The sequence below is a fragment of the Schistocerca cancellata genome, chromosome 5, assembly GCF_023864275.1.
Source record: "Schistocerca cancellata isolate TAMUIC-IGC-003103 chromosome 5, iqSchCanc2.1, whole genome shotgun sequence".
NCBI classification, from domain to species: Eukaryota; Metazoa; Arthropoda; class Insecta; order Orthoptera; family Acrididae; genus Schistocerca; species Schistocerca cancellata.
The window spans coordinates 25101520-25128983 of record NC_064630.1 but is presented as its reverse complement, the minus strand read 5'-3'; positions in this window follow the sequence as shown (position 1 = coordinate 25128983).

The window sequence follows — 27464 nt, the reverse complement described above, 5'->3', positions numbered from 1 at the left end:
TAAAACTAACTGCAGGGAAAGTGGGTGGTTGGGACGAGTCCCTGCAGAGCCAGTGGACGTTCCTGGGTGTCAGCTCGCTTGCAAGGCGGTGACATTTGTGGAACCTGTCGGCTGACCGCAACCAGCTAGGTGACTAGTGCATTTGTAGCTGTTGCTAATTACCACCAGAGCAGGTCACAGGAACGTCTTCGTGAGTAGATATGTCTGCAGTTGTTCCGTCACGCGCTGTACACTGTCTTGCGGCGTTCGCAAGTTGAATCACAATTAAAGCCGTGTTTTGCGAGGAGCGGGAATTTTGCGCCACGCAACCAGAACAAGCCGTTTTGCGTCGAGAGGGACGCACAACTTAAATACACAGCTGTGCAAAACTTAAAAGGAGAAAAGTAACTTTTCCCTGATGCGTCATTGCGAAGCTCGGTGAGACTTCGACCAAGCACAGAAACAACTGCCACACTGAGTGCAGGCTTTCTTGGCGAATTTCATTCATATATGAAGTCTTCACGGGTTGTCAGCCGAGTAGCGTCGTCGTCTCGTAGCGACGTTTCGATGGAATGCGTCTCCATCATCTTCAGGTGAAGTGTCGGGTTATTGTCGGTCGCGGGCTGACAACTGCCACAGTGTAGTACATAAGGCAACAGAAACAAATACGCCGTGAAAGTATCAGAAATGTCGCTTTTATTGAAACCCAACAATTACACTGAAGTCACCCCGATTTATGACGGTCCCCTGGACAGTTAAAAGAGGCGGGACACGATTCGTTATAGCATGTATGCTCACCAAGGACGGCACCGTACTCCCATGCTGGTAAGGAGTTGGTAAGGAGTTGTGGTAATCGTAGGATGCATTACTCCTCCACCTGCGTGGCTGACAACTCGTGGATCGTCGTTGTCACATGTGGACGCGAATGCGTCTACGCAACGCATTCCACGCGTGCTCGGTGGAACCTATGTCGGGTGCACGGGCACGCAAGTTCATTCGCCGAATATCCTCTTGTTCCAAGAGTTCTTCCACCTGCCCAGTTCGACGCGGTCGCCCATTGCCATCCACAAAAATGAAGTCAGAGCCAAATGCACCGCTGAGAAGACGCACATGGGCAAGGAATAGTGTCACTATAACGTCCACCGACGTATGTAACATGTACAAAGATTTGGAGGTCACTGTATCCGTGCACCATTATGCCTCCCCACGCCGTACCACCTGGACCACGAAAAGCGATCACGTTTGACGTATTCTGATAGGGAGAGAGGTGGGAATCCGTAATGCATCCAGCAACCCTGTCGAACATGATCGTTTTGGTGGTAAAAGTGGTATGGAGTGAGGAGGCATAAAGTAAAATGGTCGTACTGACCTCCAAAGAACACGGTACCCTCACCGGACAGTGTGATAGTGACACTGTTTTTTTTTTCGCATGTGCGTTTTTTCACGGGTGCAGTCGGCGCTGACTTTATTTTTATGAATGACAATAGGCGACCGCGTCAGCCGGCCGTGGTGGCCGAGCGGTTCTGGGCGCTACAGTCTGGAACCGCGCGACCGCTACGGTCGCAGGTTCGAATCCTGCCTCGGGCATGGATGTGTGTGATGTACTTAGGTTAGTAAGGTTTAAGTAGTTCTAAGTTCTAGGGGACTGATGACCTCAGAAGTTAAGTCCCATAGTGCTCAGAGCCATTTGAACCATTCTTCGACCGCGTCGAACTGCACAGGTGCTACTCTTGGAACGAAAGTATTTTCGCCGAATGGACTGGCCTGCAATTTCGACCGACTTACATCGCACGGAGTACACGTGGCACGCGTTGTGTAGACTTTTGGAGCATGTCCACGTGCACCAACGACCGTCCAGCAGCTGGCGGCAGTGCTGGTGGAGGGATGAGGCCGGCCGCTGTGGCCGAGCGGTTCTAGGCGCTTCAGTCCGGAACTGCGCTGCTGCAACGGTCGCAGGTTCGAATCCTGCCTCGGGCATGGATGTGTGTTATGTCCTTAGGTTAGTTAGGTTTAAGTAGTTCTAAGTCTAGGGGACTGATGACCTCAGATGTTAAGTCCCATAGTGCTCAGAGCCATTTGAACCATTTGAAATTAGCTTAGCGTTTCTGTGTAACTGTGTAAACTGACACATAAACACGTTGCCGGCAATGCTAATTAGTTATGCTGTCACTAAACGAGTATTTGCAAAGTGATGGTTCGCATAACAAAACAATAAAAATATGAAGACAGCTGTCTCTCAAGAGCTTGCAGATTCAAGCAAGTTTCTTCGAGAGAAAACCATGGCGGAAGGCGCAATAATGCAACCGACTTACTCTAAACAGCAGACTGTTTGCGTAACTAAACACAGAAACTTTAATGAATATAGTTAACGAGTAGGTAGTAAAATGTGATCCAACCAATGAATCGGTTTTGTAAGTTACTGAAAAGGGGAAATCCCAGACTAACAAATTGTAAGAGTGATTTCAGGTGTGCCGCAGGGGAGTGTCATAGGACCGTTGCTATTCACAATATACATAAATGACCTGGTGGATGACATCGGAAGTTCACTGAGGCTTTTTGCAGATGATGCTGTGGTGTATCGAGAGGTTGTAACAATGGAAAATTGTACTGAAATGCAGGAGGATCTGCAGCGAATTGACGCATGGTGCAGGGAATGGCAATTGAATCTCAATGTAGACAAGTGTAATGTGCTGCGAATACACAGAAAGATAGATCCTTTATCATTTAGCTACAAAATAGCAGGTCAGCAACTGGAAGCAGTTAATACCATAAATTATCTGGGAGTACGCATTAGGAGTGATTTAAAATGGAATGATCATATAAAGTTGATTGTCGGTAAAGCAGATGCCAGACTGAGATTCATTGGAAGAATCCTAAGGAAATGCAATCCGAAAACAAAGGAAGTAGGTTACAGTACGCTTGTTCGCCCACTGCTTGAATACTGCTCACCGGTGTGGGATCCGTACCAGATAGGGTTGATACAAGACACAAAGAAGATCCAACGGAGAGCAGCGCGCTTCGTTACAGGATCATTTAGTAATCGCGAAAGCGTTACGGAGATGATAGATAAACTCCAGTGGAAGACTCTGCAGGAGAGACGCTCAGTAGCTCGGTACGGGCTTTTGTCAAAGTTTCGAGAACATACCTTCACCGAAGAGTCAAGCAGTATATTGCTTCCTCCTACGTATACCTCGCGAAGAGACCATGAATATAAAATCAGAGAGATTAGAGGCCACACAGAGGCATACCGACAATCCTTTCCACGAACAATACGAGACTGGGATAGAAGGGAGAACCGATAGAGGTACTGAAGGTACCCTCCGCCACACACCGTCAGGTGGCTTGCGGAGTATGGATGTAGATGTAGATGTAGATGTCCTTGTTGGGCCGGTACCACAAACGCTCTGTCATCTCAGGTAAGTTGTCTACTGGGACTCTCGTGACAGACGAAAATCTCGGTATTCTTGGGGCATCTTTCGCGCAAAAGGAGCTCATGTTTGTTCGTTTTTTTTTTTCTTTTCGGTTTTTTGCAGCAACGGATATGGTTCTGCAAATGTAATCGCATTACCCGAGCGGCCTTCATTATGAGGGGCTTCACGGCGGAATTAAGTAATATTTGCTAGCTCCGTCCCAACCCACCTTACGCCAGCTTCCGTTTCATCAGGCGGTGCTTTTTCCTCGAAGAATGCCGAAATGAAAGGTTGAAGAAGACATTTCTGCCGGAGATAAGCATAAAATAGCGGGGAGTGGCGCCAGTAAACGCGCTCGGAGGCTCACGGCGGCGTTCCTTTTTATGGTCTTCCCCCTTCATTCTTTCTTCGTCGAATGTTCTTTTTCTTTTCTTCCGCACTTTCTTTTTTTTTTTTTTTTATCTTTTGCTCCACTCTCTTGGGAGCGCGGACGAGCCATCTGTCCCGGCGGCGCATCTGCGGGCTACTTGCCACGGAATTCCCTCCAATAAGGGCTCCCGCGGCGCGCTCAATAATCTATAAAGCGTGGCGGCGCCACAGAGGGCCGCTCCTCCCCCCACCACGTGCCGCCCCCACCCCCACCGCCAGCAGAGGGGAGGGGAGGGGAGCGGCGTTGCCATGGCGACGCGCGGCCAGCGGGGCCTCTCGGATCTTGCGCAATCCCTTAAGACCGCCGGCCTCGATCTTTAGCCCTGCTCACAAAATGGCCGCCGGCGCCCACACAGCCCCGGCTGGCTCGCATTGTCCCAGCAGCCGGCCAGCCGGACCCCATTGTCCTCGTACACCGCGACGCAGCAGGCGCGTTCCGCGAGCCCTCCTGTTAACAGGAATTCCTCAAGATTTCGCCTCCCTCTCCCATATGGGTCATAACACAAGTTCTGATCAAAGTTCGAAATAAACAGCTGTCGAGGCAAGCTTCCAGGTACCATGAAGTGAATTTTGTTATATTTATTCCTGCCTCTCAAAGCGATACATCACTCTGACCAATGCAACGGAATAAAAACCTTCTACACATATAATGTGTCCGTAAATAGGCACATTAAAACTGTGTGCCGGACCGAGACTCGAACTCGGGACCTTTGCCTTTCGCGGGCAAGCGCTCTACCAACTTTTTTTATTTTTTATTATTTTTTTTTAATTCCAATGTCAGACATACAACCTTTGCTGACCTACATTTTGTTGTACTACCGCATAAATAGTGCCTGCAATGTCCAAATGTTGACAAATAGTGGATAATTAGAAAATTAATTAAGTAAGGGAATGAATAAAACTGAAAATGTCCAAACGAAAGACATGAACACATTGCGGATAGTACAAATACAGAAGAAACATGCTCCTGTAGCAATGAAATGAAATTCGTGTCGGGGGCGACAGCTGCTCACGACCCGACGTTCGATAGAGCAAGAGAGCCATCTATCGACTCGTTCACCAGACGTTGGTGTAAGACTGGGTCGTCTTCTCGAAATTAACTAAGGGTCCGTAAGTGTGATCGATGTCTATCTCGGCTTCTTCGTCTATCTCATCTCTCACCCGTCACACGCCATCTGGCCGGCGGGTCGGTACACGTATGTCGCAAGTAATTAGCGAAGTCTTGCCCATATGTCTTATGCTGTTGCAGCACCGTGTGTCCATCCAGGAGAAAATGCCAAAAATCCATTTTGTCCTTTTCCGATTCGTTATACCAACTCAGCTGGCCGGCCGCGGTGGTCTCGCGGTTCTAGGCGCAGTCCGGAACCGCGCGACTGCTACGGTCGCAGGTTCGAATCCTGCCTCTGACATGGCTGTGTGTAATGTCCTTAGGTTAGTTAGGTTTAAGTAGTTCTAAGTTCTAGGGGACTGATGACCACAGCTGTTAAGTCCCATAGTGCTCAGAGCCATTTGAACCATTTTGAACCAACTGAGTTACCCAAGCACGACTCACGCCCCGTCCTCACAGCTTTACTTCTGCCAGTACCTCGTCTCCTACCTTGCAAACTTAACAGAAGCTCTCCTGCGAACCTTGCCGAGCTAGCACTCCTGAAAGAAAGGATATTGCGGAGACATGGCTTAGCCACAGCCTAGGGGGTGTTTCCAGAATGACATTTTCACTCTGCAGCGGAGTGTGCGCTGATATGAAACTTCCTTCTGTAAAGTTTGGAAGGTAGGAGACGAGGTACTGGCAGAAGTAAAGCTGTGAGGACCGAGCGTGAGTCGTGCTTGGGTAGCTCAGTTGGTAGAGGACTTGCCAGTGAAAGGCATAGGTCCCGATTTCGAGTCTCGGTCCAGAACACAGTTTTAATCTGCCAGAAAGTTTCATATCAGCGCACAATCCGCTGCAGAGTGAAAATCTCATTCTGTTGTCTGTAAATAGTCGTGCGACTTTTGACATTTTTTCATTATTAATGACTTTATCAGCCCCTTCCCCCCATCCACGAACAAGGAGATTGGCGAGAGGGGGGGGGGGAGGTTTGCACCAACTGCCCTTCATCGTAAACCAGTATTATAAAAATAGTCTTTTAAAAGAAATAAAATACCGATTTCAGCACACAGTAAAAAGTTATTGCTATCGACGACATTTCCGAAGAGAGTGGAGAAACGTAAGCTGAAGGCGAAGTCAACGCAAGCTACGGGAATACGAATCCAACAACGGCCATGAAACGGGAGCCAGCCAGCGGTGAGCGTGCCGAAGTTTGGCCAGGAAGCGACTGTGTCTGGCTGTGCGGTTTTGTCCCACTAATCCGTGGAATATGTCCTTGACAAATCAGCGGTATTCCGCTTTTCGTATTGACCAAATACTCTTGGCGTCAACACGCAGGTTCAAATGGCTCTGAGCACTATGGGGCTTAACTTCGGAGGTCCCCTAGAACTTAGAGCTACTTAAACCTAAGTAACCTAAGGACATCACACACACCCATGCCAGAGGCAGGATTCGAACCTGCGACCGTAGCAGTCGCGCGGTTCCAGACTGTAGCGCCTAGAACTGCTCGGCCACACCGGCCGGCGTCAACACGCAGGGTGAGTGATAAGGAAAGGTACCGTACGTGCTTTGAGGGTTTATACTACTACTGATTCTGAACAAATACGCCAAATGGACATAACCTGTTCTTAACATTTTCCGAGAAAACTAATGAAAACAATGGGGAATATTGTCGTCTAATTTTTCGCTCATTTGCGTACATTTCCTCACAAAAGATGTTCAGAAAGTCCACCATTAACTGCAATGCTTTTTGCAACTCTTTGTAAACAGCTGTTGTGATGGTGATCCGAGTTCATTCGTACGGAGCGCTGTTTTCCACGCACCCTGCCCTCTGATGAGTCAACATTTACCCATAACGGCATCAATAAGACGCACAACTCTCGAATGTGGGCAGATGAAAATCTACCATGCTACTGTGAAACAGATTTACAACGGCGTCTCTCGTAGTGTTGGTAACAACCGAATGAGAACAATCGATTCACTCTGTTGCTGGAAAGCAATCGACTCAATTGGTTGTAGTTATACATATCGGTTGAATTATCCATTTATTCTTTTGACTGAAACCAGTCTGTGGGAGAAACCGAATGAAAACAATCGATTCAGTCGGCTGGGATACTCGTTCATTGTTTCGAGTCTGTGAGAGCAACCGAATGAAAATAATCGTTCAGTCGGTCGGACTATTTATTCATTCTTTAGTGAAACCAGTCCGTGGGAGCAGCGCAATGAAAACAATCGTGTCTTGTAGTCTTGTCAGTGAAAGCAGCGTGCAATACTTAAAGTAGGTGAACTTCAGCAGTGCTACATTATACTGCAGGGGCTGGTCCTAAGAGGCGACATATCTCAGGAGTATGCCAAAGTTAACACGAGCGGTAAACATGTTCATTAATTATAAAGTGAATGCAGAAATTTTTTTCCATCATTTATAACAGATTCACGTACTGTTGTGGATTAAACTGTTCAAAAAAAATTGTTCAAACGGCTCTGAGCACTATGGGACTAAACATCTGAGGTCGTCAGTCCCCTAGGACTTACAGCTACTTAAACCTAACTAACCTAAGGACATCACGCTCATCCATGCCCGAGTCAGGATTCCAACCTGCGACTGTAGCGGTCGCGCGGTTGCAGACTGAAGCGCCTAGAACCGCTCGGCCACAGCGGCCGGCGATTAAATTGTTCCAGGTGCCATTAAAGTGTAACTAATTAACCTGTCGTACCAGTGGGGTGGGTATGCCATAATTTAAATTGCCGACCCCAGAGAGAAACTTCGAGAGGCTCGGACATATGTATCAAATTGGATTATTTTTCCGGACACAAACTGTTTGTAGACGTAAGTTGGGCTAAGGTCGGGATGTTCCGCGGGGAGCGGGGACAAGAAAGGGGGAATGTTACCCCGCTTGCGTTCCAGTGCAAAAAGTACCAGCGGGCGCGCGTCTCCTGCAGGTCAGTAGATATTAATTACACGTGAGAGTAACAGGGATTTGAGACAGGCGTTATACAGACGTTCACATTCAGACGTAGTACTAATTTGCAGTGAGGAAAATGAACATAAATGAAATCAGTTTTATACATTTCAGCTGCCTCAGTAAAGAAGTACGGAAAATACAGGGTCTTCCGAAATTGTCTATACAGCTTTGATCGCGTGTCTTTCAGAAATGGGGATAGGGGGAAAAGCGTTGTTTGCGCCAAAATGTTCATATGCACCTAAGGTTCTAGCAGCCGTTTAACAGAGTTCAATGTGTTAAAGCTGACCTTATTTTCTAAAGCCAAATTCGAGACACATTAAAAAATTTTGATACTTCAGAAAAAGTCAGAACTGGATGCAATAAACGGAAACTATCACTTTGTTACAAAAAGTACATTAATTTATATTTTATTAGTGTCTTCAAGATGAGGGAGTGCCAGTAGGCATACAGTGTTTATCAGTGCTATATACACTCCTGGAAATGGAAAAAAGAACACATTGACACCGGTGTGTCTGACCCACCATACTTGCTCCGGACACTGCGAGAGGGCTGTACAAGCAATGATCACACGCACGGCACAGCGGACACACCAGGAACCGCGGTGTTGGCCGTCGAATGGCGCTAGCTGCGCAGCATTTGTGCACCGCCGCCGTCAGTGTCAGCCAGTTTGCCGTGGCATACGGAGCTCCATCGCAGTCTTTAACACTGGTAGCATGCCGCGACAGCGTGGACGTGAACCGTATGTGCAGTTGGCGGACTTTGAGCGAGGGCGTATAGTGGACATGCGAGAGGCCGGGTGGACGTACCGCCGAATTGCTCAACACGTGGGGCGTGAGGTCTCCACAGTACATCGATGTTGTCGCCAGTGGTCGGCGGAAGGTGCACGTGCCCGTCGACCTGGGACCGGACCGCAGCAACGCACGGATGCACGCCAAGACCGTAGGATCCTACGCAGTGCCGTAAGGGACCGCACCGCCACTTCCCAGCAAATTAGGGACACTGTTGCTCCTGGGGTATCGGCGAGGACCATTCGCAACCGTCTCCATGAAGCTGGGCTACGGTCCCGCACACCGTTAGGCCGTCTTCCGCTCACGCCCCAACATCGTGCAGCCCGCCTCCAGTGGTGTCGCGACAGGCGTGAATGGAGGGACGAATGGAGACGTGTCGTCTGCAGAGATGAGAGTCGCTTCTGCCTTGGTGCCAATGATGGTCGTATGCGTGTTTGGCGCCGTGCAGGTGAGCGCCACAATCAGGACTGCATACGACCGAGGCACACAGGGCCAACACCCGGCATCATGGTGTGGGGAGCGATCTCCTACACTGGCCGTACACCACTGGTGATCGTCGAGGGGACACTGAATAGTGCACGGTACATCCAAACCGTCATCGAACCCATCGTTCTACCATTCCTAGACCGGCAAGGGAACTTGCTGTTCCAACAGGACAATGCATGTCCGCATGTATCCCGTGCCACCCAACGTGCTCTAGAAGGTGTAAGTCAACTACCCTGGCCAGCAAGATCTCCGGATGTGTCCCCCATTGAGCATGTTTGGGACTGGATGAAGCGTCGTCTCACGCGGTCTGCACGTCCAGCACGAACGCTGGTCCAACTGAGGCGCCAGGTGGAAATGGCATGGCAAGCCGTTCCGCAGGACTACATCCAGCATCTCTACGATCGTCTCCATGGGAGAATAGCAGCCTGCATTGCTGCGAAAGGTGGATATACACTGTACTAGTGCCGACATTGTGCACGCTCTGTTGCCTGTGTCTATGTGCCTGTGGTTCTGTCAGTGTGATCATGTGATGTATCTGACCCCAGGAATGTGTCAATAAAGTTTCCCCTTCCTGGGACAATGAATTCACGGTGTTCTTATTTCAATTTCCAGGAGTGTATGTTCTTCATCATGTCTGCATTCTTCAATAGCCTTACGAAAGCATTCCTCTCAAGTTTTATAATAATTCATTCTAGTCACTAACATTGCTTTCGTAGTCCCGACACCAAACTGTGTTTTGTCACTACTCCACACAGTACTCCGTTGGGAAAGCACCCTTTCAGTAACAGCACACCAACACAGGTGAAATGAACATGCAGTTCGACAAAAACCGTTTCATAATTGTTAAATCCAGAACAAATACCTGTCCCGAATTACTTCTCAAATAATTAGGGACAGAGCTAGGAAAATCGTGACTGTCACGAAGAAAAGGGGGTGCAGGGGACGGATGGTCACCTGAAATGCGTGCGCCATCTGTAGCACACAGGTTATCTGAGCGATATTCCAGTTCCATGTCCGGCCTAGGACGTCCTCGTTAACGTGTGCTGTTGCTGCTCTGGTGCGAGCGCTCAGTTCGTGCAGGTGCCACTCGAAGGGAAAAAAGTAATGGGCTTCCGCAGGACCTTGGTGTCAGATCTGGTCTGCACAAACCATTCCACACACTGCGCAAACTGGTGGAGGGTGATCAGTCAATAACTAACATAGGAAAATAACAAGAAAAAGCTTTAGATGTGTGTGAACATTATGCCGCAAACCGGACCTTTCTCCCTATTCCCGTTTCCAGAATACACGTGATCGAAGTTGTACAGACAACTTTAGGACATGCTGTACGCGCATAGGAGAGCGGCAAAGCGTGCTTGACGCTGCGTTTTTAATAGACTGAAACGAAGAGACTATCTGTAATTAGGTATTCCTTTAATGAATTAGGTTTATTACAATCTATTTCCAATCAATCGAATTTCCACAGGCACAAAAAAAGGTCCAGGTTTATCCGGGACAGTTGTGTAAAAATCCCTCCAGCACGCTTCTGTACGCCCTTGAAACTAGGACCAGACGTATTGCAGCCGTAGTTGGGCGTGCAAAGGTGAGCGTAATGGTTCCCCAAAGCATATACGAACAACAAAGAAACCTTGCCTCGTTTTAGTTACACTTTGCATTCCGTTTTCTAGACAATGTGCGATGATGTTCACAAAAGCAAAATCTTTTGAATATTCAGCCAATTTTTTTTTGTGGAAGGTAAATATTTTGTACAGAAAACTACGTAACAGCTACATACGTACGCCTCACGTTTTCTGGTTTACAGGTAGTGTCGCAAAGTTAAAAACTCAAAAGTTCTCACGACTGTATGTATGGTGTTAAGAATCTGTATGCGTCTAGGAGTGATTATTTAATATTTATTAGTCAGTTTTAAAATCGTGTTATATTGAAAAGTTTTGCTAATTAAAGAGTTATTTTCTGCGTTTTAATCTTGTGTGTGAAAAATTTTTCAGGTGATTTCAAACATTTTGATGAGATTACAGCACGAGATGTGGTAAACTTGAAGTTCATTTGAGTTTTTCTTCAAATGAGTCAACCAATATACACTCCTGGAAATTGAAATAAGAACACCGTGAATTCATTGTCCCAGGAAGGGGAAACTTTATTGACACATTCCTGGGGTCAGATACATCACATGATCACACTGACAGAACCACAGGCACATAGACACAGGCAACAGAGCGTGCACAATGTCGGCACTAGTACAGTGTATATCCACCTTTCGCAGCAATGCAGGCTGCTATTCTCCCATGGAGACGATCGTAGAGATGCTGGATGTAGTCCTGCGGAACGGCGTGCCATGCCATTTCCACCTGGCGCCTCAGTTGGACCAGCGTTCGTGCTGGACGTGCAGACCGCGTGAGACGACGCTTCATCCAGTCCCAAACATGCTCAATGGGGGACAGATCCGGAGATCTTGCTGGCCAGGGTAGTTGACTTACACCTTCTAGAGCACGTTGGGTGGCACGGGATACATGCGGACGTGCATTGTCCTGTTGGAACAGCAAGTTCCCTTGCCGGTCTAGGAATGGTAGAACGATGGGTTCGATGACGGTTTGGATGTACCGTGCACTATTCAGTATCCCCTCGACGATCACCAGTGGTGTACGGCCAGTGTAGGAGATCGCTCCCCACACCATGATGCCGGGTGTTGGCCCTGTGTGCCTCGGTCGTATGCAGTCCTGATTGTGGCGCTCACCTGCACGGCGCCAAACACGCATACGACCATCATTGGCACCAAGGCAGAAGCGACTCTCATCGCTGCAGACGACACGTCTCCATTCGTCCCTCCATTCACGCCTGTCGCGACACCACTGGAGGCGGGCTGCACGATGTTGGGGCGTGAGCGGAAGACGGCCTAACGATGTGCGGGACCGTAGCCCAGCTTCATGGAGACGGTTGCGAATGGTCCTCGCCGATACCCCAGGAGAAACAGTGTCCCTAATTTGCTGGCAAGTGGCGGTGCGGTCCCCTACGGCACTGCGTAGGATCCTACGGTCTTGGCGTGCATCCGCGCGTCGCTGCGGTCCGGTGCCAGGTCGACGGGCACGTGCACCTTCCGCCGACCACTGGCGACAACATCGATGTACTGTGGAGACCTCACGCCCCACGTGTTGAGCAATTCGGCGGTACGTCCACCCGGCCTCCCGCATGCCCACTATACGCCCTCGCTCAAAGTCCGTCAACTGCACATACGGTTCACGTCCACGCTGTCGCGGCATGCTACCAGTGTTAAAGACTGCGATGGAGCTCCGTATGCCACGGCAAACTGGCTGACACTGACGGCGGCGGTGCACAAATGCTGCGCAGCTAGCGCCATTCGACGGTCAACACCGCGGTTCCTGGTGTGTCCGCTGTGCCGTGCGTGTGATCATTGCTTGTACAGCCCTCTCGCAGTGTCCGGAGCAAGTATGGTGCGTCTGACACACCGGTGTCAATGTGTTCTTTTTTCCATTTCCAGGAGTGTACTTTGGAACGCCAATATTAACAAATGAGAAGGGAGACCAGTGTCTTGCAAGACTTCATCTTACTGTTCGACAAATAGTAATCAACCAACCAAAACCATGTGATGCCGGAAAACACGGAGCACAGAGTTCTCCATGCCTGGAGTGTTCCGCAGATTGTCACTTGTCAGGTAGGCTTCTGCATGGGCAGATCTCACTTCTAGACGACCTCTCCACATCCAGGATGCAGGCTTGTCAGGGGCCCCGTGGAGAGCCACACCACCCGATAATGGGGACACACCCACCGTCTCTAAGACAGCCTGCAAAAAAATGGTTGCTCGACTCGGTCAAATGCGTGGTCTAGGTGAACCACACGAAGGCACCTTCTAAGCGACTCGCCACCACATCTCTGTAAGAGCTTAACGCCGTGTGTATATTACTGCAAATTCCCACACATTTTTGGTCGGAGTGAATGGCATCCTTGACAGTAGCGAGGAAGGGAGCACGAAGTATGTGTGCTAACAGCTTGTAATCCGAACTCACTAACGTCAACGGAGGGAACTCATGCCGTCTGAACCCCTGTTTGGCTTTGGCACAGGGATTACCACGCCCTTCAAAAAATCAGTGGTGGAGGGGGGGTATTCGAAAGTCCGGATCCCGGAGTTAGAAGCACATCTGCCGCCAAACTTCCACCCATCAAGTCAGAAAAAGTGCTATAAAATTCACGCAGAAGACCATCAGGTGTAGGGGATTTATTTCTCGCACTCCGGGAAAGGGCCATGCTCATTTCTTCCATTGTGATTGCGTCAAAGAATGTGTCGTCTCCCTGTGCCCTACCCGAAGGCGGCAGGTCGTATACGTGTCATTACCTGGCCGTTGGCCTGCCAGATAGAGAGTGCGGTGTGACACGGGGGGATGGCGGCGTGCATCTCTGCACGTTGCCCGTCCGCCGCAATAACTGCCGTGATGAGTCTCCCCTTACGATGTTTCCGTTCTTTGATGATGACATGATGTTCATCTGGGATGGACTCTTGTAGTCTCGTTCGAATTCCTGAACCATCCAATCTGGCAGCCGTGATGTGCAGCAGCCGTGCCTGTGTCCGGTGGAGGGCAGTTTGGCGCTCCTGCGAAGGCTGTTGCGACGTTGGTTCCCTCAAGACCGCGTTGTGAAACTCAGAGGTCGATCGTTGCCAAGGTGCCCCGTCCATACGCCACGAGCGTGCAGCCAGTAGCTGGTTTGGGGCAGTATGTCCACCATCGTATCGTGGGATCATAGGTACGACGTCGTCGTCCACATTTCTGCCAGGTATGAGCGACGGCTAGACAGAAAGCGTCTTACGGGAGAATGTTGACGGTAAGAGTCCGTGTTCCTCTACTACTGCTCGTCTGTTGTCGTGGCAGGGTCACGGAGCAGATGAAGGCCTGATGGTAGGTGAATGCAGTGGGCCACAACACGGCACCGACGGTGGCTGCTCGAAGACATCGGGAAACGTGAATCCTCCCCAACCTACTGGCCGAGTGGCTGATGAAGTGTGTATACCCACATCACGTATTGTGCAAAGCGAGGTCGCCGACCATCGTATGAAGGACTGGACACGGGACATGGTGAGGGATCTGATCCTCAGGGCGTAAGAAGCTGCTGAAGTCCGCGCCCACTACTAAGTGCTCTGTAGCGCCATGAAACAATGAAGGTACTTCAATAGAGTAGTAGCTTGTTCACTGTACGCTGATGGTGAGCGCAACGCCTGCCGCTGATGGCAATACTGAATATCCGTTGTTTCTATGCCGTCGCATAGTAATACGGCTGTACCATGAACGTCGTCGGTAATTGGGTTCACGTAAGACGTGTATCCATAAACATCCAAGCGCAGCTCAGGCCGTACCTCTTGTAGAAGCACGATATCGATGTCCGCCACCCGAATCACGTCCTTTAACAGCTGGAGTTTTATCTCGAAACTAATGACATTGACTGTACCTATCCGATACACCTGGGTCATTGGCTACTCTCTCCAGGCACTCACACGGGAACATCCCCATCGCACCCCCCTCAGATTTAGTTATAAGTTGGCACAGTGGATAGGCCTTGAAAAACTGAACACAGATCGATCGAGAAATCAGGAAGAAGTTGTGTGGAACTATGAAAAAATAAGTAAAATATACAAACTGGGTCGTCCATGCGAAAGATAGGCAATATTAAGGGAAGTGTGAGGCGAGGAGCTCCGTGGTCCTGTGGTTAGCGTGAACAGCTGCAGAACGAGAGGTCCTTGGTTCAAATCTGCCCTCCACTGAAAATTTTGCTTTCTTTATTTTCGTAAAGTTATGATCTGTCCGTTCGTTCATTGACGTCTCTGTTCACTGTAATAAGGTTAGTGTCTGTGTTTTGCGACCGCACCAAAAAACCGTGCGATTAGTAGACGAAAGGACGTGCCTCTCCAATGGGAACCGAAAACATTTGATCGCAAGGTCATAGGTCAACCGATTCCTCCACAGGAAAACACTGTCTGATATTTTGTATACGACACTGGTGACAGCATGTGCGTCACATGACAGGAATATGTTGTCGACCCACCTATCTAGTACACTTGGCGAATGGGTGAAAAGTTTCTTCTACCTTGCCAGATTTAGGTTTTCTTGGGGATGTAATAATCACTCCAAAAAAAGTGATGAAAACATAAGAGTTTTTCACATAAACTGAAAATAAAAAGTTAAAATTTTCGGTCGAGGGAAGATTTGAACCAAGGACCTCTCGTTCCGCAGCTGTTCACGCTAACCACGGGACCACGGAGCTCCTCGCCTGACATTGCCCTAAATATTGCCTATCTTACGCATGGACGACCCAGTTTGTATATTTTGCTTATTTTTTCATAGTTCCACACAACTTCTTCCTGATTTTTCGATCAATCTGTGTTCAGTTTTTTAAGGCCTATCCACTGTGCCAACTTATAACTAAATCTGAGGGGGGTGCGATGGGGATGTTCCCTTGTCAGAGTGAACCATGCCCTTCCTGCCCACACCCCTAACAAGTCCGCGACTGACTGCCATAAATGACGATCCCTCGACAGCCAGCAGCGGTCATGTACGTCTGGATGTGTTTGTGCAGTTCGATTCGCACCTGGCGCACTCCGTTCAGAACAGGATACGTTTCGGACGTGTACCACTTTTCTTCCACGTAACTACTTCCCCGTACGGCCGCAGCATAGCCGGAACATCAAACGGCAGCTCAGACATTCGTATGTTCCGAACTCCGAGTTCTGCATGGTCGACAGTCACTACTCCCACACTGCCGTCCGAGTGGTGGAAACGATATCCATCGGTGGAACGGCGATGTGACACGGGTACATACAGTACCCTCCGACAGGGTGGCTTCCTGAGTACAAATGTAGTTGTAGATGTAGATGAAGAAAGCTGCAACAGGTACTTTGCTACAGCATAAGCAGTCACATATATTTTGTCATACCTGTACAACTCATTTAACGAAATGTAATTAAAAATGAGTCCATTAAAAACACATTTACAAAAAACACCTCATCTAGGTAACAGTCTCAAAAAGCAAGAGACTGAAAGATTTTGATTCTTGTAAGCTGTCTGTATTACGTTCAACCTAAAAACAAAAAAGTAAGAATAAAAAATTATTTACTCATCCTTTGAAACAATTGAAAATCCAGCATGAAATACTGACAACATTATGAAAATTATAGACTACTACCACCACTTACTGGAGATGTTGAGTCAGAGAGAGGCGCAACAAAAAGGCTGCTAAACAAATAAGCTTTCGGCCAAAAGGCCTTCTTGTGAATCAGACAGCATACATTGGGCGCTAATGACATAGAAGTTTTGCGCCTTAAAACCACAAACAAAAGAAAAAAAAGACAGCATACACACATACACGCATTCACGCAAACGCAGATCACACAGACATGACCACTGTCTCTCGCAGCCGAAGCCAGACTTTAGTTAAACGATAGGAAAAATACGCAATTTTACGGCAAATAAGCACGGTGTGAACCTTACCCTATAATTGTCTATAATATCATTCACATTTTTAGAACATATTGTACTGTTTCACTCTAACACGTCAAGTCCTGCGCGTCTAGAATTACGTTCTGCCGACGTGTTACTAATATATTTACATCTACATGACTAGTCTTCATACGGAAGAGAGTTCATGGAAACATTTTCAGACTGTTTCTTCACTGGTCCACTTTCTCTCCGTGCGACCTCTAATTTTCCTTACTTTACCGCGACTGTCATTTCTCTCTGTGTCCGGCAGGCCCGTCGGGGGCGGGCTCGTTCCTGAATGCTGACAGCTGCGGCAGCGACACGGAGGCGGCGGGGGCGGCGGCGGGGGCGGCGGGCGGCCCGCACGACCACCACTTCCTGCCCATCAAGCAGGAGGTGCTCGACGACGACTTCTACAAGCACCACTCGCACCAGCACCAGCCGCCGCCGGCGCACAGCTTCCCGCAGGGTAAGGGACAAATCTTTCTTACTAAACTTCCACCAAACACTTGTATCGTTACAGCGAATCATGTTTCTTCGGAAGGGAACAATAAGAGTAATGGTAAACACTGTGGCACGCTTGTGGCGTTCTGTAGTCACAATTCAACGACTAACTGATCATTTATTTGTGGGTGGAGGACCAGTCACATGTTTAAGATTGACTGACACCATGACAGAGTCGTCAGAGATGATGAGGGTTCACCCATCGACTTCACTGGGAGATTCGGACGAGAGAATAGAACTAGATACAAGGGTTGTATCGACCTCTGATTTTCTCCCTGAGGGGGATGCAGGGAAAGAACTACTCGTTCATTCGGCCACGGAAACCCAGATCCACAAACAGAGATCACCGAGGGCATCATACACCCTCCAACAATTGGCTCCTGCGGGCGTCTTCCCCGGTTGACGACCTGTCCTGCAACGACGCAGGGAACATGGATGACTCAAGGTCACCCTCATGTGTTGTTTTCCTTGACTCCGACACAGCCCTTTCCGGTCCCTTGGGCAGACACATCATGCAGGTGGCTCCCGTCACCAATACACAGCAGGAAATGACTGCTGGTTCAACTTTGGTCATCCAGCTCGCAAGTACCCTACCACAGCCATGGCTAACTTCTGGACAACAATGAAGAAGATCCTACGTCCACTGTGGTGGATAAGGGGAGGGGGGTCTCCTCACACACTTTGGGCCCTGCCGAGTACCAGCAGGCGACGGCGCGGCCACAGAGTGCAGATGACAGGCCACATGATCTACACAACCAAAGCTCAGCGACCATCAACGTTAACACCATTCAGACATTTACGAAGTTGTCCTTGCTACAAGGCATGCTCAATACAGTAGACATCGACATTGCCAAGAGGTCTAAGTCGACGATTTCCCAGGTATATCCGGTTATACAGCTCATGTGCCCCACGCTTTGCCAATAAAGAGCAGTGTTTCAGTTCTACTCAGAGAGGGCCTCGAGAATGACGTGGTACGTTATCTACAATACGCTTTGAGGAATGACTGTAACAGTGCTAAAAGTCCAGTTTATCCATGTGTATGTCCCTTCTAGAAAGAAGGAGTAGCACTGCTCTTTCAGTGCAGGCACGACGATTTTGTGTTATGGGGCGATTTCAGTAGCGTCCAGTCGCCTAAAGATCTGCAGCTGCGCCATTCACCATGCCCCAAACTTACGGTACTCATCAGCGATCTCCATCTGGTACATACATGGGAACATGTCCATAGAAATTGGCCAGGATCAACTCATTTTACGTGTCACTCGTCAAGTCAATTTGACAGCATCTACATTTCTCGTCCTCTCACGGCAACAGTGAGCGACGCGGAGGTATGGTCAATAGCCTTCTTAGTTCACGAGGCCTATTTATCCACCGTCACACTTCGTCGCCAATGGATGTTGTGCAGCTGACATCCCTGGAAGTTAAAAAAAAATGGTTCAAATGGCTCTGAGCACTATGGGACTTAACTTCTGAAGTCATAAGTCGCCTAGAACTTGGAACTACTTAAACCTAACTAACCTAAGGGCATCACACACACCCATGCCTGCGGTAGGATTCGAACCTGCGACCGTAGCGGTCGCGCGGCTCCAGACTGCAGCGCCTAGAACCGCTCGGCCACTCCTGCCGGCCTGGAAGTTAAACCTCGCTTGTCTCGCCTCTTCAGATTGTCGATGTACCATTGGAGCTAGTGCGTACACAGCCTCCCATTGTATCCTACACTGATCAGCTCGCGCTTAAACTGCCCAGCGAAGAACGTTGAATGCTGAATACACAAGGTAGCTTGGAGGCACTCCCCCTCCCCCCACCCCCTAGATTTTATTTCACCGCCTTCGCAAAATGTACCTCCTTGCCACCCACGCCGGACTTACTGTTGACAGTACACCATGTGAAGGCACAGATCATAGCCCATAAGCGCCGACATCTTCAAGGGACGATCGTCGGGGGACGAACACGTGACAGACTAGCAACGGAATGACCCACCACTCGAGAACGTAAATCAGAACGAAGGGTGCTGATACAGGCCATCACCACCGCAGATGGCCGTCTCCTCAGCACGCAATATTGCAGCAGCCTTGGTCGACCATTACACACGACTTTATTTAGCTCAGTGTTTCAACCCGACGACGCTGGTAAGTCTCGCGACTGGTTTATGGCACTGTTTCACAAGACTTACAAACTACACTCCTGGAAATGGAAAAAAGAACACATTGACACCGGTGTGTCAGACCCACCATACTTGCTCCGGACACTGCGAGAGGGCTGTACAAGCAATGATCACACGCACGGCACAGCGGACACACCAGGAACCGCGGTGTTGGCCGTCGAATGGCGCTAGCTGCGCAGCATTTGTGCACCGCCGCCGTGAGTGTCAGCCAGTTTGCCGTGGCATACGGAGCTCCATCGCAGTCTTTAACACTGGTAGCATGCCGCGACAGCGTGGACGTGAACCGTATGTGCAGTTGACGGACTTTGAGCGAGGACATATAGTGGGCATGCGGGAGGCCGGGTGAACGTACCACCGAATTGCTCAACACGTGGGGCGTGAGGTCTCCACAGTACATCGATGTTGTCGCCAGTGGTCGGCGGAAGGTGCACGTGCCCGTCGACCTGGGACCGGACCGCAGCGACGCACGGATGCACGCCAAGACCGTAGGATCGTACGCAGTGCCGTAGGGGACCGCACCGCCACTTCCCAGCAAATTAGGGACACTGTTGCTCCTGGGGTATCGGCGAGGACCATTCGCAACCGTCTCCATGAAGCTGGGCTACGGTCCCGCACACCGTAAGGCCGTCTTCCGCTCACGCCGCAACATCGTGCAGCCCGCCTCCAGTGGTGTCGCGACAGGCGTGAATGGAGGGACGAATGGAGACGTGTCGTCTTCAGCGATGAGAGTCGCTTCTGCCTTGGTGCCAATGATGGTCGTATGCGTGTTTGGCGCCGTGCAGGTGAGCGCCACAATCAGGACTGCATACGACCGAGGCACACAGGGCCAACACCCGGCATCATGGTGTGGGAGCGATCTCCTACACTGGCCGTACACCACTGGTGATCGTCGAGGGGTCACTGAATAGTGCACGGTACATCCAAACCGTCATCGAACCCATCGTTCAACCATTCCTAGACCGGCAAGGGAACTTGCTGTTCCAACAGGACAATGCACGTCTGCATGTATCCCGTGCCACCCAACGTGCTCTAGAAGGTGTAAGTCAACTACCCTGGCCAGCAAGATCTCCGGATCTGTCCCCCATTGAGCGTGTTTGGGACTGTATGAAGCGTCGTCTCACGCGGTCTGCACGTCCAGCACGAACGCTGGTCCAACTGAGGCGCCAGGTGGAAATGGCATGGCAAGCCGTTCCACAGGACTACATCCAGCATCTCTACGATCGTCTCCATGGGAGAATACCAGCCTGCATTGCTGCGAAAGGTGGATATACACTGTACTAGTGCCGACATTGTGCATGCTCTGTTGCCTGTGTCTATGTGCCTGTGGTTCTGTCAGTGTGATCATGTGATGTATCTGACCCCAGGAATGTGTCAATAAAGTTTCCCCTTCCTGGGACAATGAATTCACGGTGTTCCTATTTCAATTTCCAGGAGTGTACATCGAGCCATCATTAACAGTATTGGAAGTACATGCACTATGTGTGGAATGTGTGATGCGAGTTAAAAATTCACGAAGTGTGAAGAATGTTGAGGCCCAAAGATGAGGAGGTTGGCGACCCGATTTTTTTTGTAACAAGCGGCTGTAGTGAAGGGCCGCATTACACCATAGGTCGAGGAAAGGCTATAGGGGAGGGACACACGCTGGGACTAACCTATGTCCTTTGTTCATGGAGACCGATTTGGTGACACTGAGACAGCTGCCAGATGCCACACCATATGTGTCAGTCCATTCTAGTAAAGGTTGCTGAACACAAGGACCAGGCCGTCTGTATATGCTGTACAGCGAAATGTAGTGCCTCGTAACATTAATCCAGTGAGGCGTTGACGGAGTCCACGATGGAGCGGTACAGTGGCAGAGTGTAGAGTAGAGTCGACAGGAGGCAGCCTTGACGCACAGATCTGGAAATTGGGAGGGACTGCAAGAGACATCCATTGATGTGCTACTAGGAGGTCGCCCCTCAGAAGAGGCACATCACGACGCCTATGAATTGCTGTGGCTACTGCATGTGTTGTAGAATGGACTCAAGCACACTTGATCCATTCTATCAAAAGCTAAAATCTAATGATCGCACTGCTCCCGAGATGTGGTGTGCCCTGGCTAGGGATATTTCTCACAGTATCGACACAGTGCTGTGTGGATGTTATTTGTGCTCGCTAGGGAAGCTGATCTGGTGAGATGCCTTGAGGCATGGTCAGCCTTATACAGATCCTTAACAGGCTGGTGAATATCTTCATGTTGTAGTTGAGGAGTGCCAGTAAGCGGTAATCGTGTACTCGAATGGCAACTGTCGGTTTGTGGACCGCTATAATCATTCGTTCGACGAAGGCTGTAGGGAGCGGCACCGCGGGGGACATAAGCTCCCGACAGACGTCATCTTGAGAGCCAGTGGGTATTTAAATATTGTATAAAACTCCATGGGGAGTCTATCGCCGCCAGGAGACTTGTTTGATGCTCCTTTGCGTATTGCGTCGACAGTAATTTACACTCCTGGAAATTGAAATAAGAACACCGTGAATTCATTGTCCCAGGAAGGGGAAACTTTATTGACACATTCCTGGGGTCAGATACATCACATGATCACACTGACAGAACCACAGGCACATAGACACAGGCAACAGACCATGCACAATGTCGGCACTAGTACAGTGTATATCCACCTTTCGCAGCAATGCAGGCTGCTATTCTCCCATGGAGACGATCGTAGAGATGCTGGATGTAGTCCTGCGGAACGGCTTGCCATGCCATTTCCACCTGGCGCCTCAGTTGGATCAGCGTTCGTGCTGGACGTGCAGACCGCGTGAGACGACGCTTCATCCAGTCCCAAACATGCTCAATGGGGGACAGATCCGGAGATCTTGCTGACCAGGGTAGTTGACTTACACCTTCTAGAGCACGTTGGGTGGCACGGTATACATGCGGACGTGCATTGTACTGTTGGAACAGCAAGTTCCCTTGCCGGTCTAGGAATGGTAGAACGATGGGTTCGATGACGGTTTGGATGTACCGTGCACTATTCAGTGTCCCCTCGACGATCACCAGTGGTGTACGGCCAGTGTAGGAGATCGCTCCCACACCATGATGCCGGGTGTTGGCCCTGTGTGCCTCGGTCGTATGCAGTCCTGATTGTGGCGCTCACCTGCACGGCGCCAAACACGCATACGACCATCATTGGTGTGCGGGACCGTAACCCAGCTTCATGGAGACGGTTGCGAATGGTCCTCGCCGATATCCCAGGAGCAACAGTGTCCCTAATTAGCTAGGAAGTGGCGGTGCGGTCCCCTACGGCACTGCGTAGGATCCTACGGTCTTGGCGTGCATCCGTGCGTCGCTGCGGTCCGGTCCCAGGTCGACGGGCACGTGCACCTTCCGCCGACCACTGGCGACAACATCGATGTACTGTGGAGACCTCACGCCCCACGTGTTGAGCAATTCGGCGGTACGTCCACCCGGCCTCCCGCATGCCCACTATACGCCCTCGCTCAAAGTGCGTCAACTGCACATACGGTTCACGTCCACGCTGTCGCAGCATGCTACCAGTGTTAAAGACTGCGATGGAGCTCCGTATGCCACGGCAAACTGGCTGACACTGACGGCGGCGGTGCACAAATGCTGCGCAGCTAGCGCCATTCGACGGCCAACACCGCGGTTCCTGGTGTGTCCGCTGTACCGTGCGTGTGATCATTGCTTGTACAGCCCTCTCGCAGTGTCCGGAGCAAGTATGGTGGGTCTGACACACCGGTGTCAATGTGTTCTTTTTTCCATTTCCAGGAGTGTATATTATTTGGAGCCTACGTCAGAACAGGTACGTTTCCAAAATCAGTTATGAATCGCTGACCCTCCCCCCAGACAAGGGAGGTCTTAGCATAGTCCATGTCCACGGGAGTGCAGCGGCCCTGTTTCTCACCTCACACACAAGCAGTGGCGCCACCGCCCGGAAAGTTTGACAAGTTTGCTGCTGGACCCCGCCTCTGCCCTCCCTTATGCCCCCACTGACGATGCAAGACCTTTCTATTACTTTGGTCACTTTTACCTTGAACAAAGTTATGTGCTTATCGCACTATCAACATCGAAACAGGAGATGACAAGGGAGATATACCGCATCCTACAACAGAAGCGTCCACCAAACATCGTGAAGGCCAAGAACCCTCTTGTTAGTTGGAGGGCGGTGTGGGGGACGATACATTCAGTTACACTGGCTGCAGACGTCCGATGAACACGGTACATCACAGTTAACAGTAAACAGGGCACCTGATAACGCTATCACCGGATACATTTGGCGGACTCGATGATGATGATGATGTTTGGTTTGTGGGGCGCTCAACTGCGTGGTTATCAGCGCCCGTACAAGTACCCAATTTTGCTCAGTCCAATTTCGCCACTTTCCTGGATGATGATGAAATGATGAGGACAACACAAACACCCAGTCATCTCGAGGCAGGTGAAAATCCCTGACCCCACCGGGAAACGAACCCGGGACCCCGTGCTCGGGAAGCGAGAACGCTACCGCGAGACCACGAGCGGCGGACTTTGGCGGACTCGTCTCTATGTAAGGAATGCGGAGTACCAGATATTGACGAGCATCCTCTCAGATGTGGCGCAGTAGGTGTATGGCGCTTGGTGCAACAGATTTTGCCATACTTCCTACATCAGGCCATACCGTAACTTGGCTTCCACTTTTTCCTGATGAACTGTATTTCCCGTGCATCAAAACCATCGTAGTCACGTGGATCTGTGGGCACACGTTGAACTATTTATTTCACGATGGTCCTAAAGAAGTATTGAATTTTCGGATCCACCTACAAGAATGTCACTCCAAGATTGCACGGAAACCAAAATACAGGCAATATGTTTCTAATTAGTTAGGCTCTACGTGATCATCACCAAAGCTGGATCATCAACAGGTAGAAGAAGATACGCAATGACTGACCTGACGAGAACAAGTTTGGCTATCGCTGGACTAACGTATGACGTGAGCGAACACATACGTAGATCATCAATAGTAAGGCGAGCAGCTGCGCACCATTGTGCGTCGTGCTCCGAAGCACATTTTCCGTTTCCCCATGTATATTGCCCGGGCGTAGAAAAGTCCCGAGGTTTTTTGCTTTGTTTACTTATTTCAAATGGTTCAAGTGGCTGAGCAATATGGGACAACATCTGAGGTCATCAGTCCCCTAGACTTAGAACTACTGAAACCTAACCAACCTAAGGACATCACACACATCCATGCCCGAGGCAGGATTAGAACCTGTGACCGTAGCACCAGCGCGGTTCCGGAGTGAAGAGCCTAGAACCGCTTGGCCACAACGGCCGGCGTTTACTTACTTCGGGATGCGGTGCTAGTTGAGCGTATTCTTGTTGTGGTATAAAATAAGGGAAAAGGTCCCGTTATTGAGTTCCCCTCACCACTTCTACGTAATACCATGACGGCGAGGTAGATGCCGTGGCTGGGACGCGGGTGACGGCCTTTGCACAATATTCGCTCCCTTCCCCCTCTCCACGCCACTTTCCTGAAAAAGAAAAAGAAAAAGGAGTGGTAGAACAGTGAAAAAAATGCCTCCGTGATCGCTGGATGAATCCCGCTCATCTTTTTTTTTTTAATTTAGTATTTCTTCAACAAAGAAATAAAGAAAACGTTGACAGTTGAACAGATGGTCCGTAGGTCAACAGCTTTAGCCGGCTGCGTTAATGCTGCTACTCTTGTGTTGTATCCAACATGCTCGTAAAACTTCGAATCTCGATTTCTTGAAAACGCTTGAGAAGCGTTTAGTACAAGAGCTGCACTTTTTAGAGCGACATAAGCACTACAACCATTCAACAAAGAGCTTTTCTACTTACTCTGTTATTTGTAATTTCTACGATATTCATATTTCTTAAACGATATCTTCTAAGGTGGTGCATCAAACAGCCACCATTAAAAATTTTTGTTTCAGATTACTAAAGTATCTTATAAAATTTTATAGTGATTACTTACTTACCTCTACAGTCAGTTTCGGTGCAAGTTTACGCTATTATACACTTCAGTATACGAGACTCAGTCGAACTATTTGAAAGATTCGGGGCAATGTCGTTATAAGGAACGCTGTGGGTTACCAGACGACGTCCACAGAAGAATTTTTACTGATGCTTGGAAGGTATTTGGTTGAACTGTACGATATCATTCTTGATTAAAAAGTCTATGCGTCTTCCACGCACTTTTAACACGTATTCCTTCTACGTTTTTCCCGTAGAAATTGTGAAACTTTTTTTGCGATGCGGAATTTCTTTGCCTGACTTTTATTTCATTTTAAATATGTCGTTAAAATAGAGTCAAAAGCTTCCTCTAAATCTATTAGTTACAGAAAGTGGTAACCCTGAATCATTTTTTTTTAATTTTATTATTTGTTTCATGACCTATGAATGGTCTACTCGTACATTAACGTCTTAAGCTAGCTTGTCCCCCCCCCCTCCCCCGCCTTTTTTTTTTACTGAAACACAAGGTTTTTCCGTGGTGGTGGTGTTGACAGTTTTAGTAAAAGCGTAAAATTAAAACAAAGAGTCACGCAAACTAGCACTTTATCCTTTGGTTGTTTCTCTTTATTAGCCCTGTACGCACATTTCCATAAATTCCAGTACGATCCCCGCCAGTGAAATAGTTTTGGAAAAAGTAATTCAGTATTCCGGCCTCGTCTCCATTCATCTTCGGTTCGATATCGTTATGGTCATAGAGTGTCTAGATAGATGGATTTATTTATTTACTGATTTAACATAAAACAAAATTTATTAGAATTATTATGGTAAAATTTTACTTTCGTATTCGTGGACGTGGACTGTGGTAAAATGGGAACAGAAGAGAATTGAAGCATTTAAGATGTGGTGCTACAGACGAATGTTGAAAATTAGGTGGACTGGTAAGGTAAGGAATGAGGAGGTTCTGTGCAGAATCGGAGAGGAAAGGAATATGTGGAAAAGACTGACAAGGGGAAGAGACAGGATGATAGCACATCTGTTGAGGCAGAAGGGAATGACTTCCATGGTACTAGAGGGAGCTGTCGTGGGAAAAAGTTGTAGAGGAAAATAGAGAGTGGAATAATTGAGGACGTAGGCTGTAAATGCTGTTGTGAGATGAAGAAGTTGGCAGAGGAGAGGAATTGGTGGCTGGCCGCATCAAACCAGTCACAAGACTGATGACTGAAGCAAAATAAATTTGTTAAACGCTTCACTTGTGACTCTTCTTACGCTGATGTTGGCTACGTGCAAGTTTTGTTTGTCTGTGAGGCAAATCTGAAATGGACTTTTTGTTATCATAGCAGCTGTTTTCGTATGGCTGTGGATCCACGTCGGGTTTTTGCTGTCCGTCACGAGTTTGATCGGTGCATTATCTGTCTGAGGTGAAATGTGCAACACTCTTGGAGCTTGCAGAATGAGATTTTCACTTTGAAGCGGAGTGTGCGCTGATATGAAACTTCCTGGCAGGTTAAAACTGTGTACAGGACCGAGACTCGAACTTTGCCTTTCGCGGGCAAGTGCTATACCAACTGAGCTACACAAGCACGACTCACGCCCCATCCTCACTGCTTTACTTCCGCCAGTACCTCGTCTCCTACTTTCCAAACTTCACAGATGCGCTTCTGCGAACCTACCAGAACTAGCACTCCTGGAAGCGAGGTACTTGCGGAAATAAAGCTGTGAGGACCGAGCGTGAGTCGTGCTTGGGTAGCTCAGTTGGTAGAACACTTGCCCGCGAAAGGCAAAGGTCCCGAGTTCGAGTCTCGGTCCGGCACACAGTTTTAATCTTCCAGGAAGTTTCACTCTTGAAGTTTTCTAACCATGGTCAACATTACCAGTTCAGAAACAAATGTTTTATGTTGATCGCTCAGAGAATCTGAACTCTGTTCCTTATCGTTGTAGCCAACAAGAAACATCTACCTACTTCAATTATTTAGACTCCCACATTGTTTCATTTCATTGTATTTTCCTTGAAACCCATTCCTTCCGTTACGTTAACTACTTCTGATGGTGCTTTCTTACACCCCACTATGTTTGTACACGGGAATAAATAGAACTGGCTTCATGAATACCTTGTACAGGGTGTTTCAAAAATGACCGGTATATTTGAAACGGCAATAAAAACTAAACGAGCAGCGATAGAAATACACCGTTTGTTGCAATATGCTTGGGACAACAGTACATTTTCAGGCA